This window comes from Lissotriton helveticus, chromosome 5_1, assembly GCF_964261635.1.
Source record: "Lissotriton helveticus chromosome 5_1, aLisHel1.1, whole genome shotgun sequence".
In the NCBI taxonomy this organism is placed as follows: domain Eukaryota; kingdom Metazoa; phylum Chordata; class Amphibia; order Caudata; family Salamandridae; genus Lissotriton; species Lissotriton helveticus.
Window position 1 is genome coordinate 1,805,118,948 of NC_136065.1, and position 19,516 is coordinate 1,805,138,463.

The 19,516-nt window shown below is 44.4% G+C and overlaps 1 protein-coding gene across 1 annotated transcript in view; it reads left to right on the forward strand.

Annotated features, from left to right (window-relative positions):
• DCAKD (dephospho-CoA kinase domain containing) overlaps positions 1 to 19,516 on the forward strand; it is a 299,574-nt gene that overhangs the window by 94,100 nt on the left and 185,958 nt on the right. The gene's annotated exons all lie outside the window — the stretch shown is intronic.

Sequence of the window (19,516 nt, forward strand, 5' to 3'; positions counted from 1 at the left end):
TCTTCTTCTAGTGTCTCTAGGGCCACGTTGCAATTCTTATTCATGGCGGATTTAAGTTTAATGATGACCCCCCTTACAGTGCTTTTAAGTGCCTCCCAGCACGTCAAGTCAGTGGTATCACCCCTTCTATTATCTTCTAGATAATTTTTTATAGTGGTTTCAATAGTGTTCCTGTGTAGCTCCTTTTCGAGGATTTCCTCGTTGAGGCGCCCTAGCGATTGGCGGAGTGTTGGTTTTATATTGGAGACAGTGAGTGATATGCAAGAGTGGTCTGAAATAACCCTTGGTTCTATACTTGCCTCTTCGATTCTAGCGATGGCGTTCTTTGTGATAAATAAGTAATCAATGAGCGAGAATGAGTCGTGCGGAGGTCAGTAGAATGTATACTCTCTCCCATCCGGGTTTTGCAATCTCCAGGAGTCTATCAGTTGAAACCTGCTACAGAGTTTAGTGAAAGCTTTGTGTGCCTTATTACTGCGAAAGGGGCACCTGGAGTCCCTGTCAAGGGTGGGGTCAGATGGTAAGTTAAAGTCTCCTGCCAGGATGTGGACGGCCGTGTCAGGGATAGTGTCGAGCTGCTTCGTAAGATCTGCCCAGAATGTTAGGTCGCATGTGTTCGGGGCATAAACGTTTGTAACGTAGAATTCGGTGTCATCTTTAAGCAATTTAGCTGTGATCCATCTCCCCTTAGAATCAGAGACAGTCTACATTGGATTTCCTGGCAATCAAGGTCACCACGCCATTCTTTTTCGCGATTGCTTCCGACCCCAAAACCTCTGTATAGAATTTGTTCCTAAGCATGTGGAATTGTTTGGCTTCTAATTTGGACTCCTGCAACAGGACAATGTCACCCTTCTGCCTACGCACGTAGTCTAGGATGCTTGACAGGCTGGTTGAGGCCTTTCACACTAAGCGAGAGGATTTTCATGTTGCCTACCTTCGTAACCCCCATGGGTGTATCAATTGTGGACGACGTCATGTGAATACAGAAAAAGAGCCGTGTTCAGAGGAGGGGCGTCTGTGCAGAGACATAATTAACATTGGTGGACCCATATATAGCCATTTTAGGAACATGCTATGCAACAGCCCCAACATCCCCAACTGGACATCAACCACCATGAGGACAGTAGTGATTGCAGAATAATTGGTTATAACACTGAAACATTGGTTTTGCATGTGTTTTGGTAACGATATGCCGCATCTGGATGATTCAGGCACCCAGTTGTGAATGAAAGCATAAGTAAAAATGAAAGCAGAAACAATAACAAGAATCAGAAACAAGAGAGAAAACAAACCCTTGACCCGTCCCTTGCCCCATCCCCCCCCCCACCCACACCCTCCCTTTCCCTCAACCCACCCATCCCTCCCCAAACGTAGATGTAGGGCAAAACTAGGAAAAACAACAGCGAAGCCGCCTCCAAGGCGACATATGTATCTTATCAAAGGTTGGGAACTATATCAACTTTTAAACATCACAGAGTAATATCAACTAGCATTGGACAATTATCTTAAGATAATGAATAGCGAGTCACGGAACCATGCATCGTGTCACATTCCAATGCTTGGGACCATGTGATTTATAGGAAGCAAAATGGTGCCTGTCAAAGGTGTAACTATTAATTTAACTAACAATTACCACATGAGTTGAACACATGTGCAGGGTATGTACCAACATTTCAAGTGGAATATACATGTAGAGCATTTGAGGACAAGTGTGGTATAACAATAGTATTTATGGTGTAAACAAGGAAGCAGTATGATACCAATGACAAATCGGTCTTCATAGTGAGTCTTGAATTTAGGATAATGTGTTAGACAAGACTTAGGAAGGTCACTAAAGTGTGTACCACATAGTGAGTCTGTGGAAGGTACAACATATTGAGAATTAATTGGTAACACAGATAAAGGGGAGAGGAGTTGGCCTAACGGCTAGGGCGCTCAACCTCGGACCTGGGGATCTGGGTTCGAGTCTCAGTAACGACGCCAAAACCTCCTGTGATTCTTGGCAAATCACTTAATCTCCCCGTGCCTAAAATGAAAGTGTGTCCTCATGTAACGTAACTGGAAAATATGTAAAGCGCTCTGATACCTGTTTCGGTTCGGCTCTAGTTCGCGCTATATAAAACTCTGCAAAAAAAAAAAAAAAAGGATACTCATTTATATCCAGAGGCGGATGCCCCAGCCGTTTCACCCGATGCTGTGTCCATAGATGACTCCTCTGGACTATGTAGTAGTCACTTGAGTTTTTGCGGGTCTTTGAATATGTGGGAGACTCCCTGCATGGTCACTCGGAACTTGGTCGGGCCAACAAATCCAAACTGGTGGCCTAGTAACCGCAATTGTGGACGCATTGCAAGGAAAGCTTTCCTCACGTCAACAGTTTCTTTGCTGTAGTCTTGTGATATATAGACCGTGACTCCTTTCCATAGGACATGGTTGTTTTTACGCACAAAAGAGAGTATTTGTTTCACATGCTGGAATCTTAGGGGCTTAATGATGATAGGTCTCGGGCCTTTTTGATTTTTTTGTTATCCTCCCTGGAACTCTATGTGCCCTGTGAAATTCCAATGGTTGGGCGAAGGTGAGATTGGTCGCTTGCGTGAACCATGTCTCTAGAAAGGCAACACATGAACCATGAGTCTCTTCTGAACCTTCCGGAATGCCAAATATTCTAAGATTCCCTCTCCGGTTCCTATCTTCCAACTCGGAGAGTCTCCTCGTAGTGTGTTCTGAGGTTATAGTGAGATGCTTGAGAGCTCCACAAGTTTTGGTTTCTATGTCCTCGAGACGGCTAATCCTTGTTTCGGTTTCGGTGAGCCTAGAGTTAATGTCACTTATATCTTGCCTAACGGCCACGATCTCCTCTTTTGTAGACTTCGCCAAGTCCCGTACTTCTTCCAATCTGCTCAAAATGATGTCCATGGTCTCGCTGACGTCTTTCTTGCCTTTGATGGGTGATACCGGGTTTGGTGGTTCAGCCTTTAGGCGCTTGAGATTTTTCGTTGTCTCCTTGTCTCCCATGTTGGTTTTTGTTCCTGACGAGGAAGAGAGGAAAGTCCTGCCTCGAGGAGTGGCTGCACCACAGGGTGTTTGGGATCTGCGTCAATGGGTATAATCTTGTTTTGTCTCAAGGAGTAGGTCTCTCCTCGAGGGGTAGCTGCACCACTAGGCGATATCAATAGGTACAGTCAACCTAAAGTCCGTGACGCTGGTACGATAAAGGGTTGCTTCGAGTTACTGACAGGTATTGCACCTAGGAGCCGTGGTTAGACCGGTGTAATAAGGGTAAGTGGCAGCTTCAATCAGATCACCAGTAGTCTCATTCAATTATCTCACTGGCACAGGAAAAGGTGTGTTGCGTAGAGTTAGGAGACGTTTTAGGAAGTGCTCTTTATGTCAGTTAGTGGTACATTCTTAGTTCACCCTTCTATAGTCACGTGCATTTACCCTTCCGCTCCTAGCTTGATCATGTATCCTAACACGTGGTGTGTTGCAAGGGCTGTGATGCAGCATTGGGATAAGACCTTAGGCCTGCAAGTATCTTACCCAGAATTGTAGCCATCCAGATCACCAAATCGTCAGGGCACTCTTACATCTGAGATTTATCACTTACATCAATGGTTATCAGCGCATAATGCCACTCCCTTGTTAGGTGTCTATCGCTAATATGGTGAATGACTTTGCGCTGTTTATTTTAATCTCTTTGCCCCCTTCTTGACACCCACTGTCAGCAACAAGGAGGCTTAGTGACCCGCTTTCACAATCTGCGTGTCCCTCTATGCTCTCATTTTGTTCTTACTGTCATTGTTCTCTTACTGTCATTCTGCCCCCCCCCCCCCCCGGCATTCATTGGGTAGCACTAGCAGGCAAAGCAGTATCCGGAGTATATAGCGTTGTGTTACAACATAGCTTGTGCACTTCAGTGAGTCATTGGACACTTGTGAGCGATAATACTCGGTGGGAAATCAGGCGAGATTGGTCGGTGCAGCCATGCACCCGTCCGCCATCTTGTTAGTATAAAGTTCGTGCATGCCGAGATACACAGTGTTGGGGCTTTAAATACGCTCAACTTTATAGCGCTGGGTCACAGATACCTAGCTGGAGGCAAATAATGATATTGATGTCAATGTTGAGTGGGGTACTGCTACATGATTCACTTGTGCTCGAGATGAGGTCCGCACATATCGGGCGCATCCGCCATTTTGTGTGCACTGCGCGGGGATTCAGCATTAATCTTATTTGTAGCTTTAAGGCATTAAAGAGCCGCTCCGCTGCAGCATACTCACTCAGGAGTTCTCAGAGTGTCTTAGCAGTAAAGCGCGGAGCATTATCAGGAGCTCCGACTCGTGTCCATGTGCGCCATCAGTTCTCAGCGCCTTCGCTAGCTACGAGCAGGCACGGGGGTCAAAAGGCACAGTAGCCGATCACGTAGCCATCCAGGAGTCCTTCCCAGTTAGGTCCGTGCTCTCCGGTTCACGGTGATCTCTTCAGTCCCGTTTTTAAGTCGCACGGGGTGTCCCAATATCACAAAACAGCAGTCGCCGCAGGAGGAGAAAAGCCTCACGCCGCCATTTCTCCCGGCGTCCAAGCCACGCCCCTGGCCTTCCCATACTTTTAACAACTCTTTACTTCTTTGTGTATTCTGTTAAAGTTTTGATTCAGGATATCCTTGAGATCTACTAAGATGTCGATACCCAAATATTACATTTGTTCCTTTATTCTAGGGTCTTGGAATTGTTTGTTCCACTGTAGAATCTCAGTTTTAGTTTGGTTAGCTAGGTATCCTGACACTGCCCTATATTCCTCTACTATTCCTTCTATTTTGGGTAGAGAAGTTTCCAGATTACTCCTAAATATCATTAGGTCGTCGGCAAAAAGTGCAACTTTCTTCTCCCATCCCTGGTATTCAAATGGGGTAATTCCTGCCTCCTTCCTTATCTTCTCTACCAGTGGTTCGATATATAAATCAAATAACAAGGGTGATAAGGGGCACCCCTGCCTTGTTCCTCTTTTTATTGTTATACTATCGGTTAATACTCCGTTTACTAATACCTTTGCTGTCGGGTTTTTGTATATTTGTTTAATCGCATTTTGGAATGTCTGGCCTAGGTTAAACTTCGCTATGGTGGCAGTTAAAAAGGGCCACTTACCCTGTCAAATGCTTTAGCAGCATCTAGGGTTAAATCGGAGAGTGGTATATCACATAGGGCTGCAATACCTATTGCTGTGATGAGCTCTTGGTAATTCGTGTATGTGCCTTCCTTTAATAAAACCTTTTTGGGTTATGTGGACGACTAAGCCTGCGACCTCCCCAAGCCTTTTAGCTAGAATTTGTGCATAGACCTTGTAGTCAGTATTTAAGAGGGATATTGGCCTGTAGGATTCGGTTCTCGTTGAGTATTAAGTTGATTGTTGCCTCGTTCCATGAGGCTGGCAATGATCCCTCTGTTAAAAATATATAATTAAACAGATCCGTCATAGGGGTGGCTAATTCTTCACATAGCTGGTTGTACAGTTCAATTGGGAGAGAGTCTGGTCCTGCCGCCTTACTTTTCTTTTGTTTCTTTAGCACTCCTATGACTTCTTCCTTAGTTATTTCCTTGTTAATCTCATCTCTTTGTTCTTGAGAGAATTTAGGAAAGTCTATCTTTTCCAGCATAGATTGCACTTTTTCCTCTGTAGGTACTTCTCCCTCAGTATATAGATCACTAAAGAAAGCTACAAATTCTTTTCTGATGTCTTCTTCTTCAGTAGTGCGTTGTTTATTCCTCACCTGAATCATCCTTATTCTGTTACGTGTTGTATCAGTTTTAAGCTTCCACGCTAATAGCTTCCCGCTCCCCTCTCCATACTCGTAATGTGATATTTTGCTCGCTTGCCATTTATCCTTTACAATTGATTCAAGGTAGTCTACCAGCTCTGTTTTTTTTTGGTTCCTCTCTCTCCTTTGATTTTATTCTTTGCTTCGAGGTTTAAAATTCTATTAGTTTTGACTCCAAGTCTGCTATTCTTTCCTCTAATTCCTGAATCTTATTCCTTCTGGTCTTATTTTTGTGGGCCGCAAGACTTATTAATTTACCTCTAATATAGGCTTTATATGCCTCCTAAGCAATCTGCCTCGTGGTCCCTTCTTTGTTGATTTGAGAAAAGTCTTTGGTATCCTCTGCCAGTTTTTCTATATAGCTTCCATTTAGGAAGATTCCCCTGTCTACAGTTCATCTGTGTGTGGGTATTGTACTACTAAGATTAAGATGTAAGATCACTGCTGCGTGGTTCGACAGATGTGCTGGGATATGTTCCACTTTTTGCACTGCTTTTGATAGGCCCTCGTCTATTAAGAAGTAGTCTATCCTTGAAGCGTGCCCCAACCTTCTGTTGTGCAATGTGTATTTTTTAGAATTATGAATCAAACTGTAGGGGGCAGCATTTCTGCCCCACTCCCCGTCGCACAGCTATTTTCGTAAATTGACCACGTAGCTCCATACTTGTAAAACGTTTTACTCAATTCATTCTATGTACTCCCAATTTGTTCAACTTCTGCGTTCAATCCCATTTGCTCCACACGCAGGGATTTCCTGTGAATTTCCAAAGTTTCTTATGCTCGAGGTGTGCCCATCCGGACCTCTTCCCAAGAACACGAGCAAACACATGATTCGTCCACAAGCAGTGTTTATTTAAAAACCCAATGCATTTCGGGCTATAACTAGCCCTTCTTCGGGGTCACTACAAATGAAAAAAACATTCGCCTTTACACCATTGTACATTGTTGTATATTATATGTATACAGATCGATACTGTCAATCGCTATGTGTACATACAACTATTATATTTATCCATTTACACATCAATGAAAAATCGATAAATGCAAAAAACGCATTTCCTTGTCTCTTCCCACGTGGCAACCTCCAAAACCTGATTTCTCAGCCCTCTTTCCTTTGAGCAACTCTAGCTGATCATCTCCTTGACTGGTACTCTACACACTCCACTCTGTTTATTAACCACAACGTTCCTTTAACAATCTGACCTCATCCTCTCTATTTTGAATTTTCAACTCTTCAATCTAGCTCACGCATTCAACACATGTTCCCCCTTCTGTCTGCTACCGAAATTACTACCTATTTTTCTACCATCTTGCCTGCCCACAAACTAACCACTCATCCTTATGCAACCCATCCCGCTCTCATACACACATTTCCAGCCATCCCCTTTAGGTTTCTTACTGAAACATACGCTATGAAACATCCTCTTGCATTCGAAACTTTAACTTATAACTAGCAGCCGTTCCACAATTATATGACACTAACATGCTCAATCATCCTCCCCATTTAGAATTATTACACTTCTCCCTCCAGATATCCATAATACCGAGATCCTTAATACAGTGGTTCACTCACTCCCTCATCCTCGGTAAGTTCGGACCGTGTTTGGGAGGGAATCTGTCTTTTCTTAAGACCAAGATTATATTAAAATCTCCTCCCATTTTTATCTGGGCTTGTGCGGTTAGAGTTGAGTTTTTGAAGAGGTTCTGGGTCGTCCTGGTTGGGCCCGTAGTATCCAACCACTGTGTATAAGTTGTTTCGTATTTTTAATTTCACCACTACCCATCTGCCCTTCTTATCTACTTCTGTCGCTTCGATCTTAGCTCCTAATGATTTCCTTATTAAGAGTGCGACTCCTTTCACAGTACAATTCTGATATGTGCATACACAGCTAGCTAACCACTTTTGACTTTTAAGAAGCTTTCCCCATTCTTCTTTTAGCAGGTGTGTTTCTTGCAATATCATTATACCACCGTCCACTATTTTCAGGTACTCCAGTATCTTAGCCTTTCTTTTCTTCAATCTGAGGCCATTGCCATTCCAAGTCATTATTTTAACTGACATTTATTCTGCCTTTTTTTTACTTTCCTACTTTGTGATCTCCTTGTGCCTTTATTGCAGTTTTTATTGCGGCTCTCTGGCTTCCTTCTACCTCGTATTGCTTCTTTTGGACTCTCTTTTTTTATATATATTTTCCCATTTGCTCCCCACCTTGTGCACTTTTTAGGTCTCGCCCTGCGATTGCAGGCCAAAGGCCTGCTGTCGCAGAGCGAGACTATTGTTATCATTCCGGCTTTCAAGGACTGAAAGGGAGAGGACAAGAGACTGGCACGCGCACACAAGCAGCAGCCTGCCAGGATCAGGTCGCGCGCGTCAACACGCGCTCCGATTCCGGCAGGCTCTTCCCAACACATGCACAACACACATACAGCCCCCCCCACGCATACACACACACATACATACATACAGAACCCCCGCATACACACACACACGCACACACATACACAGAGAACCCCCGGCACTTACACACACATCCCCTACCTCATCTCGGCGTCTTCGCGCTCCCTTGCCCCCGCTCTTCTGGTGCGCGCGCACCACTAGTTTCGATTCCCGCGTCGGCTCCTCTGTGGTGCGCGCGCACCACAGGTTTCTATTTAAACAGCCAATCAGGAGGCAGAACTCCTTTGAGACATGCTCCCTCTCTGGTCCGCTATCATTTTGAACTGCACGGTGCGTCGTGGCCCCAGCAAAAACGGCAGCATGGGCCAATCACCTTTGTTTTTGCTTATTATTTCCGTAGGCAGCTTTTGGTTATGCGCAGCCCACGTCACTACAGAGACACTTTGTAATGAATGGGACATAAGGGCAATCATGAACATTACTGGTGAGTAACCGAGGGATTTTAGCTATAGCTAGCTTTATTTTTTGTGCGTGTGGTTTTCTGTCTTTTTTACCTCGTGCTGGACCGTTGCAGGTGCTTAGCTGTTTGCTGATTCCATTATAGAAGAGGGAGAGCGCTTCCACAATGTAAGGCGTTTTTTTCAGGATTTTTTCTTTTGTGTTGTTGTATTATATATGCGTTTCTTTTTAAATGTGTTTTAAATATCTTTTTGCTGGCGGAACGGGGTTGGGTACCATCATGGCCATACAGGCTGCTCTAATTCCCCATTCCCAGCTGGTGCCCCTGCAGCCGCGGCACTCTCTGTGTGCTCCTCTAGCTCTTCGTCCTCGTCCACCGCCTCTTCCTCGCCCTCCCCGCGCCTGGCCACTCCGGCCACAGCCCCTCCGACCGCCTCCAGTGCAGGACTCCTCCTGCCAGAGCCCTTACTGCCAGCAGCATCCAACTCCCCCACCCCTGGCAGCGGCGGCGCAGGGAGCAGCATTAGCACCAGCTAAGGCGGCAGCAGCCCCAACCTCCTCCCGGGCAGCTGTGGCATCAGCGGTGGAGCCTGCATCCCCGGGCTGGCCGTGGCCATCAGCACCACCTCTGCGGCCAGCATCGCGAGAGTACTTTAAAACTCATGCTCACATCGAAGTCTTCTGAAAATCAAATTATCCTGTCGCACATCCCCCCTCCCCACTTCCCGAACACTTACTGTACAACTGATCCCCATTCCCGTCTGAAAACGTACCCTGCAGCCATACCTCTCTAACGCTCCCACCCTAGAGAGAAACTTTCCAGCAGCCTGGCCCGAGGACACACATGCGAAACCACAAAACTCAACTCACTTGTGCACCCCACCCCCCAAAGCTGAACACACCATCGCAGACATTTAACTGTCTCCTACCAGTCACGTGGCACCACTTTGTATTGTATTGTAAGGGGTGCTTATAGAGCGCACTGACACCATGGGTCATTGTGATATTATGTTGTGTGTGTTTGTGCAGCGCTAAATGAGGTGATACAAGTGCACTTGTGATCAGAAACTTGGGCTCACACTTCTCAGGGCATGATTAAAAGTGTGCACCTCGGCGTCTGACTCTTCAGATCATGTTTGGACATTGTCACGTACATACATGATTCCCTTTAGTCTGCAACTGTGGGCCGTATACAACTTAAAAGATAAACAAGCACAACTGGCAGCAAGCTCTCCGCCCGAGGATCACTTTGTATGTGTGTGTGTGTGTGTGGGGGGGGGGGGGGGGGCGGCGGCGGGGGGGTTGTTGAGCCTGCCCGGGATTCGGCAGCGAGCATGCAGGCGCGTTAAATTGCTAATCGGAGGCCGGGGAGTTGGGAGAGGTGTCTGGAGGGAAATCCTGAGCAGGGAGAGCACAGAGTAGCGAAGTGGGTCAGAGGGTGTATGCATCCGAGCTAAGAGGCGGGAGTGGAGGCCCGGGGAGGGCTGACTGACGGTGCTGGAGCCCTCATAGGAGGGCAGGCGGTTCTGCCTCACCCGGGGAAGGCTGTAGTGTGACCGGGACAGAGAGAGGCCAGGGTAGACCATGCACCCCATCCTCTCAGGACTGGTGTACTTTCAGGGGGACTGGGGTGAACTGATAAGACGTTAGATTGCAGAGCCCTCATACAGTTGGTCCGGATTCATGGCATCACCAAGTAAGCAGGACTTGGGAAGGGTTTCAACCCACTGCCTCCTTCCGTGCAGCAGAGACATCCCCTAAACTCTGGAGGACTTTGGTCAAAGGGGGGAGGGGGGGTGGGGGGGCACAACTGCCGCCATCCGAATCTTTGAACGAGACACGTTGGAAGATCACTGAGATGCGAGTTCCCTTCATGTGGGGAAGTGCAGGGCACAGTTAGTATGTGAAAGAGATTGTGGGAAAGGTGCAGGAAACACCCGATCATGTAGGCATTTACAGGCTATAGCTGCATTTGCCTACTTAGTAGTAGCAGCCAGCAGTAGATATCACAACTCATACGCACACACTACATTGATGTGTTTTTAGGGAGTTGTCACGGGGTGTTCTATGTGTGGTGTCAAGTGAATGACAACACAGCTGGTCTGAGGGTATATGAGTGCAAACTGATTCCCGTACCTTGCAGGTTGCCTGAGTGAGCGCTGCGGGCTCTTCCCAGCACCACCACCTCCCCCCCACCCCAGGGGCTGTGTGGAGACGTCCCTCCCTCTGCTAGCTTTAGATTCGGCACCAAGCATTTATATGAAGACGTCTCTCTCGGGTAGCCAGCATGGCTGCAGCCGGGCTGCGCATGCCGTGCAGTGCATGCCGTGCAGTGTACTGACATCAAGGACACACACTCCATGGAGTGCTGGAGCCTCCGAGACGCCTGCCTGACGCCACTGCATGGCTGAGGGTTTCCGTTCCTCGAGGGAGTCATTCCCCTCGGGGTGTCCTGACGATGTTTCCTCGCTCCTCCTGTGGGAGAGGGCCGTTACAGGTGCAGGGTGCGTGGAGTACGGGGCTCCCCAGTCCCTTCTGGAAGAGTAGGTGGAAACAGGAGCAACGGTGAGCTCCTCTCTTCCAAAGGTGGTTTTGTTTAAGGAAAGGGAGTTTCTCTAGCCCCCGAGGACCCCAACTTAAAGGTCATTATTGAAGGGAACTAAACAGTTACCTATTTGCCACAAAGTCACGAACACACCACTGAAGTGCTTCCAAAGACCAACAGGGCTGATGTTCATGGTGGGCACGCTTCGGGCGTGTAATCCAAGCCTGGATGCGAGGAGTACCTCGGGCAACATCAAATGCTGGTAACGAAAGCACCAGACGCAGTAATGCTTTCAGCATTTAAAATAATAATAGGGTGTACTACCAAATCAAACATACCACGCAGTTTGCAAGCAGTCCCCACCGGCTATAGAAAATGTCTCGGGTAGAATCGTCTCTGAAGTACACGTGCACCAGTGACCCGGAAGGAACACGCAGAAGACAGAGTGTCTCTTTAGATGTAACCTTTCCTTCTGAGGGAACAGTTCCATGGCCCCACTCGGCCTCCATACACTCTGCCCCATGGTGGGCGAGAATCAGTGGCCTCCGAGAGGTGACCCCCTCTCATTCGGAGGTGAACTTCTGTGCCTTCCGACAGGCCAGTCACTTGCTCCCCACTGAGCCCCGAGACACACATCCACACAGTGGGCAAGGTTCCAGGCCTCTGAGAGGCCAGTCTCCCTCCCACACGTCTCATAGCCTTCTGGGGGCAAGTATCCCCTTCTGAGAGGTCATCTCCACAGAGCCACGAAATACAAGCACGCATGCACACACAGTGAGTAAATACCAACCACCTTGTCACTGAATTGATATGAAAGAGCACAATTTCGAACCTAGTTTATCACTTTCATTAGTTTCTTTTGAGAGTTTATCTCACATAATTTGCACAAAAAAAGTTCTAATCCATTTCAGGACTACTGCAGGTATGTTCGAAGTCCTCATGTTTAGGGTGTGCATTCGAAAAAAAGATACAACTGGTGGGATTCCCACTCCTGGTCATGGCATACTTTCCGTCAGGCTATACAAGGTACATAAAGGACCCTTGATTTTAGCAGGCCTCAGAATGCCGAAATTCTAGGAGTGTGACACGCCATCTTTAATTCTTTCCCACAATTGCAACAGGGACTGACCCCTCAGTGTTCGAATGCCCCTCCCAACCCCTCCCAGGCACTCAGGAGTTAAAAGACGCGTAGCTTTAGATAATGGATAGTGACAAATGGCGGCTCGTTCTCACATTGCAGGCAGAGTGCGGTCACCAGCTCCATATGTGATGCGATTGTCAAGCACACGTGGTGTCGCCACTGTGAAACACTGAATATTCACACAATTATTATATCTACATTAGTTGTTTCCGCTACAAGGCAAACCCGCTGTTTGCCTGGCCTGAGTAAACTAAACTAGATTGTTTCACATAATTAATCGTACAAGCATTAGGTAATCGTATTCCATAAGGCTGTGGCACCTTCCTGCCGCTGTACACCAGTGATGGGGGTTGTGATCCCAGTCTTACAAAACTGATAACAAAAAAAACACTGCAAATTTCACGAAACAAAAGATGATATTCCATATTTTCCATGAAGGGGGCACCAGAACTAAAATACCCAGAATAGGTCAGGTGCTTGAATCTTTAGATCATAGAGTAATTTAACATAGAGCAGCCTAACATCACATAAAACATGCCACAACAAAACCTAACACATAACTTAACACAAGGTAATATAATAAAAATGTTATATTCCATAACTGACCAGGCAAAATTTATATAGCTTCATGTTAAACTATTGCATTTATGCAGTTCGAGCTATTGGCATTGTAAATGACAATGCCCTTTATTTATGTTTTGGTTTTCAAAACATAAATAAAAGGCATTGTCATTTACAAGGCCAATTGCCTAAACCCGTGTAAATGCGAGACCTACTGCATTGCAAATGCTTTTTTTTATAGGTTTTTTTTTGTGCTCATTCTGTCAGACTTTAATCATATTTATTTTGGTATATGAAATATAACGTTGTAGCCAATATAGTTCGACATATAGTTAATTAAAGTGAACTCCCATGTGGAGCAGAGGTCAAGTAATGCAACCCATTTCATGTATACTACAAATACATGTTGATATCTACAATTATTTAAGATTTAAATTATTTTTTGATCATGCATGCTGTTTTTGTGCAGAGATATTAACTGACCTTGTACAAATGGTATGTTAGTGAATTAATTTGTTGCACAGGAAAGTCTTGCATATATATATATATAGATATATATGTATGCACATGCCTTGGAAAAGTCATATCAACCTCTCATTTCCCTTGGTACAGAGGGAACATAGGACATGTTTACTATTTCACTTGGGGATTATCCCCTCTCTAATTACGTTTCACCGGTAATCTCAAGGCATAAAACGCTCAATCTTGAAACAAATACTCTTTCACTTTTACATCGGAAATTTTTTGCAAAGGTGTATTTACGTTTTCTTGTAATGATCAGGTTTCTTGTAATGCTAACATGAATATATTTGCTAGGCATCTAAATTATCTAGCATACACGGAGAAGGTCTTGGCAGTTGATGGGATGCTCAATTTTTCTCTAGTTATGATAAAAGGCATTATCTTGTATTTACGAGAATTCAAGCTATTGGCATTATAACTTACAATGCCATTTATTTATGTTTTAAAAATGAAGACCAACATAAAAGGCATTGTCATTTACAATGTCAAAAGCTCAAACTGGTGTAAATGCGAGACCTATTGCATTGCAAATGCTTGTTTATTTAGGGATCAAATGTCTGTTACAGGTCGAGTCTCTCATAACAGGGGCCCAGAGACAACTGCTGTACATCGAATCCCAGGACATCATAGAATTCTATGACGGCACAACTCTAGACATACATCACCACAAGATTTATTTGTGGTGGTGCACAAATAATAAATATTAATTGAAACCAGATTGCTACACGTTGCTAGTTGTAATATATTTTGATCAGTAAAAACGTATGTCTGTGAAATGTTAGTGACCATTTCAATGAAAATGTGCTGTCCGTATATGTTAATGAGCTATCACACGGTGGTGTAGTTACATTTTTAAAAAAAAAAGCTGCTTCTTGTCCATTAAAGTTAGGTATGCAGCGAACATTTGTTGCACTAAAAAGTGGGTTGTGGTTTTAAAATGTTTTAGAAGCACTGGTCTATTTAGACCAACCTAGAGGGTGTAACAGTAATTATTTCTGCCATTGATAGCAGCACCGTTAACCAAATAACCTATGTTCATGAGATAGAAGCAGCAGATTTGAGAACTCTAAGTTAGTGTAAAAGCTGTTACTGCTTTGATGTTTAATGCCAAATGGGACTCAAAGGCCAAGCTCAAGTTATTTTACTTTATGAGAAATTATCAATGTCTTCTTTAACTAGTTGGAATGGGAATAGTGGGTTGGTTTGATCTTCCATTTGTCCCAAAAATAATTAGTTCTGTCTTGGAATTTTTAATGAAGAGCGTATACAGAATTTAACCTCTTGGCAGACTGTCTAGGTATTTAGCAGCTAGTCTCTATTGGGAGAACTTGATGTAGAGCTTACATGAATGGCAACATTTTCTCCATTCTGGGTGACTTTAATTGCAATTGTAATGGGCTGGTTAATGACTACACTTATCACAGAGCAACTAGCTTTGCCGAACCAAAGTTTTCACCTCATGGAGTACTTTACTAGGTTCTGCTGCTACCAAGCCAAATGTCATGCTAAGTTAGACGATTTATACCTTTTCACCTCTTACTCATTGAAAGCCTTGCTATCAGTGACACATAAAGTCAGTATCCTCCACCCATTTAATGCATCTAATGTTTGAATATGATATTGTATATGTTTAGTGTGGTATGCTTTTTTTCCAAGCTAAAACCAATTAGAAACCTGAAACTCAAGTGAGGAAATCACACAATCTCAAATATATTGATTCACCAAAACATTAAATAGAAACACATGCTTCTATCATGCTGTAAATACACATAGAGCAACTGCTTTGAGAAATGCCTGTGTCATAAACATCCTGAACAAATGTTCAAATCCATTTGAATTTTGCATGCCCAGTAATAGAAAAGAAAGAGCAGTACCTGGTGACCTTCCAGATGATAGCAGCCAATAGCAAGATCATGTAAACCATCTCAGTATCTAAGCCAGCATAACTTAAAGCAACTGTCACATGACTATGTGACAATCAAGAATCTGCAGTCAACAGTGGCGCATATGACCAACCAGCACTAGAAAAACAGGGCAGTTTCAGGCCCCAAGCTGCAAGGGCGAACCAAACTGCACACAATAAGGAAAACTCCTGAAAATAATTATCCAAATTTGCCTCTGTCTGAATTCCACATTGGTTATGTTATCACCTAGACAATTTCTGTTTCCACAGCAAAGACAGAAGGGAAATATACAGTGCTTTGTAGTGCTTCTAAATAAGTATAGATATTTTCAGAAGCCAGAACCTGTACAACTGCAAGACACAACGAATTACCTACCAACAGTCTGAGCTGTTGTTTGAACACTGTCTTTGAAATTGCAGTCTAGCTGGCCGCTGTAGTCCGTTTAGCCACTCACTTTGCATGATTTCATAACCTTTGGTCAACAGCACGTTTTGTAATGATATCATCTGTCAAAGAACAGACGAGGAACTAGCAAAATGATGTCATGCAAAAATTCATAGATGGAGATTAATAAAGCTATTAGGACTGTCTGACTGCCAGACCAGTCGAGTTTTATAGGCTCTACTAAGGTATGGGTTCTCAATCTCCAACTCCACAGAGGGCCCTCTACTGGTTTAATATTTTGGTTTATATATGGTCTCAACTTTGGAATAATTTCTACAACATATGTTTTTTCGAAAAGTATAATGAAAACCCCTGTTATTTCGAGTTAAATTGTTATACTCATACTCTGTTTATAATGGCAGAAGTGGCCTTGTTTGCAGCCAGTAAAGGGGTCTGAGTGAGTTTAGTATTAATTGAAAAACACCACAGTTATCTTGCACTACCCCAAGCACTTTGACAATAACTGGGCAACCAATTTTACCTCTCTTGGCCCCAAAGATCATAATCTTTGTATTTAAATGGGGGATCTCCAGATAATCTCTGTCACTATAATCTGATGGGGGAGTTTCATCATCAAAGACATCATAGATTGGGTCACTGTTAAACGGTAGTGAATAGATGTTTTGTAACTTGAGTGTCTTCAGAAAACCCGCCATGCTGAAGATGAAGAGTAATTGGTACAAAAACATCCCTGCTTCATGCCATACCTACTTGGACACCTTTCTGTGATTGTAACACTATGGGCTACACAAATCATTACCAAAGTACCAGTGTAGAGTTTTCTAATCAATAGAGATCAAGGGAAACTCCAGCCAGTCATCCTAGCCAGAGGAGCGACCTATAAAAATATTTGAGAAGTCAACAATTCACAAGAAGGGGAAGTAGGTTGGTCACAAATACCACTAAGTTGACATTATCTGCTTGAGTCCGGTTTGAAGGTGTTGTTATTAAGAGCTCTAGAGATTGTAACAGAGGTAACATAGAATCGATTTTCATGAAGGATTCAATATAACAATTATGGGACAGTTATGTTTGGTGTCATTCTTTTGCATAGAAACTAATATAACCCTATACCAAGAAGCTGTACTTATTGATTGGTAATAATTTCAGAAAGTACTAGTAATTGTATAAGGGCCTCCAACCTAGGATATGACCATGTCATTTGCTCTACTAGCAAGATTAATTTCAGTATGTGATCAAATATGCGAATATGGAATAATTGAAAGAGAGTGATGGAGCAACATTTAAGAAAACTAAGCGGCCAGAATTTTCAACACGCTATAAAGAACAGTTACGCAATCTGTACATACAGATTGTGATGTAACAGGCCCCCAGGCCTTTTAGCCCTTTCAACACCAGCTTCGAAAACCTGGTGGTTTCTTTGTCTCGATGTCTTCCTGAATCATTGTCCATTTCCCCAAGCACCCATTTTATAAATGTGACAAGCCAATTTGGCTAAGCTTGTGCCTAGCTATTTTCTGTTTAAAGGTCATGTTATCAAGCACTTTGGGAATAAGTATTTCAGTGAGTACTCTGGAGTTTGAAGCAAGATTTTTATACCAAAGTTCATTATTACCATGCTCCTCCAAACTCCCACCCCCTGTGAAAATTCATTATACTCTCTAAGGGAACCCATTATTTCCAGAATATAATACCTCTGAAGTATCCTTCTTCCTAGAGTAAACCTCTACAAAGTTTTCTTACCCTAGCTGTCATTAACATATTTACCAGAACTCTGTTAAAGCATCAGGAACACAGTGGTTGGAAACACTGGAAAACGGGCTTGTAGAAACTAGCACAGGGGGGCACAATGTCAAGACCACTATCTACAGAATTGCAATTGATTTGGCATGGCCTCTTTCTAGGGTTCTGTCATTAACCGCAGTACGCATTCCAACAGGTGGATTTTTTCAGATGCTGATGAGAGCAAAATCATAAATTATTTTGGGATTACTGTATTTTAGACTCAATTGTTGAACTGCCGCCACTGACCTGCCGGGTTGTTTCATTGCCTGCTACCATCTATATATTGCGGACTGCAGCAGGTCGATTTTTGGATCCACAGCTCCTTCTCTGGATGCTCGAGGTGTATGGGACTATAATACCCAGTAGCCCGAGCAGCGCGCACACCGTTGTCGTCATCACGCGCGCCAGGAGGCGCTGAAAAGGAGGCCTTCAGAGGCCGAAGGAGGCTGGGCTGGGCCGGGCCTGGTCATTAACATCCATAGGATTGTGGCCGCCTACGGACATTTGATTCAAAATGAGTTATTAAGGTATTGGGACTGTATTTATCATCGTAATATGTATCACTCTAGTGCATACTATTCTGTAAACTGCATTAGATTGTACTGTATTGAGCGACTGGTGGGGAGGAAAGTATGAGTAAGCGTACGGGGAAGGGCGTTGTGGGGACACTGGACGCATTCCTATTAAGGACAGAGTCAGCTTTAATTCCCGAAATTACCCCTACCGAGCGTAGACTATCTTTAGAGCCAAGTTGTCCCCCTTTCGACTATGTGTTCCCTCTGAAAACATCAACACCACACCTAACTCTACCCTACCGGAAGACCAGCACTCATTGGCATCTGATCCAGAGATCATTGATTGCAATCAAGTATCTGATAGACTAACGAGACTGAATGTAGTCACTAGGGGCCAGAAAGTTAAAATCAGTCAAGGGACCAATTCAGCACTGCCATCTAAGAAAAGAAGGGGCCAGTGCCCTATTAAGAAAACTCTCCCCCCCTCCTCAAAGCCTATGGGACATAAATAAAAGACTGAAGAGAGGGAGGTTAGTACAGGACTCACCATGGCTCTAAAGGACTCTGCTCAAATAGCCCCTATTTCAAGCCAGGACATTGATAATGTGGAGTTCTGTAAAAAGTTGGAAACAGCAGTTTCAGTCCTCTTGAATCCACTAATGCTTAAATTATCTTCTCTGGAAGCGAGTGTGGTAAGATTGGAAAAACTTGTGGGTAGTCCTGCCCAAACCTCCCCCCCAACCCAGTGACCTGTCAATGCAGTACAAAGGCTGCTTCATCAAGTAGATCCGTGGGTAAAAATCCTGGTGAGGCTAGAATTCCGGGGAATGGGGCTGTCCCCCAGCAGCATCAACAAGGCGCCTTGCATAAAGCCAACGCTCCTGCTGGGCCCGGGTTGCTACACCCAAGCGAAACACCTTTCACTAATAAGCAACCACAGTGTGTACAGGGTTTGAATAGAGGCAACGAGCGGCCGCTAAATACACAATAAGAGATCCTCCACGTTAGGGACTATTATAAAGAGGGAGCTCGGACCCTAAGTGATTCAAGACTTCTGAATTTAACTAGGGGTAACCAGGCTGGATTTAGCAACTTGCATCTTCCTCCTGAAGAAACTCCATACACGGTTGTGCTGACCAATGTCCCTCCCCCCTGTTATCGGGGGAGATGGAGCATTGGTCCATCTCCCCCGTAGGAATAAGTCCCTACATCTACTAAATGCTAGGACAGGTATTACAAACTCGTTATTTGCAGAGTTTGAGATGGCTCGGCGGATTAGTTGGGTAGGTAATTCCAAAAAGACCTTAGCTGGAGATTGTGTAGTTTTAACTTTTAGGTCTCCAGCTCTGGTTCGAACCATATTAGGTAAGGGGGGAGATTGGCCAGTCAGTACAACAGGGATAAACTTCCCACCACTGGGCTTCTTCTACCAACCATATAGATTCCCGCAGTATATGCCA